Below are 1499 nucleotides of genomic sequence, written 5' to 3'. Positions count from 1 at the left end.
GGTTTATCGGGCCCTTCAGAATCATCGAGCGAGTCGGTAGGGTGGCTTACCGTCTCGAATTGCCCGCAGAGTTGAGTGGGATACATAGCACGTTCCATGTATCACATCTCCGGAAATGTCTAGCTGACGAAACCGCGTATATTCACTATGACGACATCGAGGTGGATAATAGTCTCAACTACGCGGTGAGACCAATTGCTATTCTAGACCGTAAGGTGAGAAGCTTAAGGAACAAGATGGTCTATCAAGTAAAGGTCAAATGGGAACACCGAAAAGGATCAGACACCACTTGGGAGTCTGAAGAGGAAATGAAACGACTATACCCTACACTTTTCAGTACGTATAAGAAACTTCTGTCATATACATAAACAGCTTTCGGGGACGAAACCCTCTTTAAGGGGGGTGGACTTGTAACACCCCGAAAATATTAATGTTACATTTTAAACGAAATACCAGTAGTAAGTTAAGATAAAAGACTAGGAAAGATAACCTAGTTAGTAGAAATCTTAACATAACATGACAAAGTATAATTAAAAACCCTTGTTCTATAGCCCATGTATAATTGAGGGACCAAACTTGTCAATTCTGGAACTTAATTATTATTAGTAAAAATAACACACCAAACACACACCTAAGTGTGTGTTTGATCGATCAGAACGCAGGCAACAAAGGGGATTCCCCTCAAACCCTAATGTTCACAAAATCCATCAATTGAAGGTTCAAATCGAGTCCGAATTGAAATCTGAATATAGATTTGTGATCACCTTGACTAAGGGATCGTAAGGTATGCAAAATTTCATGATTTGGTTCTACCTTAGATTTTAGATAAAATCATGAGGTTCAAATCTGAGCATGCATAATGTTTGTTTTAATTGAAATAGTGTATAGGGATGAACCCTAGTAGATTTCTTGTTGAAATTTGGTTTAATTCTTGTGAAGTTCATGATCACCATTAGAGGTGATATGTGGGTTTTTGTAGAAAAGTATGAGACATTAGGATTATGATGTATCCTAGAGTAATTCAAGCTTTATGAACAAGATTCAGAAATTATTGATGTAAAAATTTAGCGAAATTGCTTAAATTGATGTTTGCCATGGGTAAATGATGAATGTTAAACTTAGTTACAAATTGTAAGAAATTATGCACACAAGATGCTTGACAAAATGCCTAAAAGACATTGATCGACACAAATGTGGTGTTGGTAAAGTAACAAGCTTAATCATGAGCCGAATGGTTCTAATGATAATTGGCTTGTATGTTTTAGGCAACACGAGTGAGACGTCGGGAAGTCAAGCTGGTGCGGACGCTCGCCAAAAGGGAAAGCTCTAAGGTACGTAGTTAACGCTACTATAATATTGATGATTTAGTTTTCATATTAATGAGTTGCTAGTTTGAACAAATTAGAATCGTGTTGGTTTGGTTGTCTAAAATGAGGGACTTCATAATGGCAACCCCAAACGAGTTAAATATGATGGGTACAAACCGGGTAACGGAAGTA

The sequence above is a fragment of the Helianthus annuus genome, chromosome 9, assembly GCF_002127325.2.
Source record: "Helianthus annuus cultivar XRQ/B chromosome 9, HanXRQr2.0-SUNRISE, whole genome shotgun sequence".
Lineage (NCBI taxonomy): Eukaryota > Viridiplantae > Streptophyta > Magnoliopsida > Asterales > Asteraceae > Helianthus > Helianthus annuus.
Note: the sequence above shows the minus strand (reverse complement) of the source record.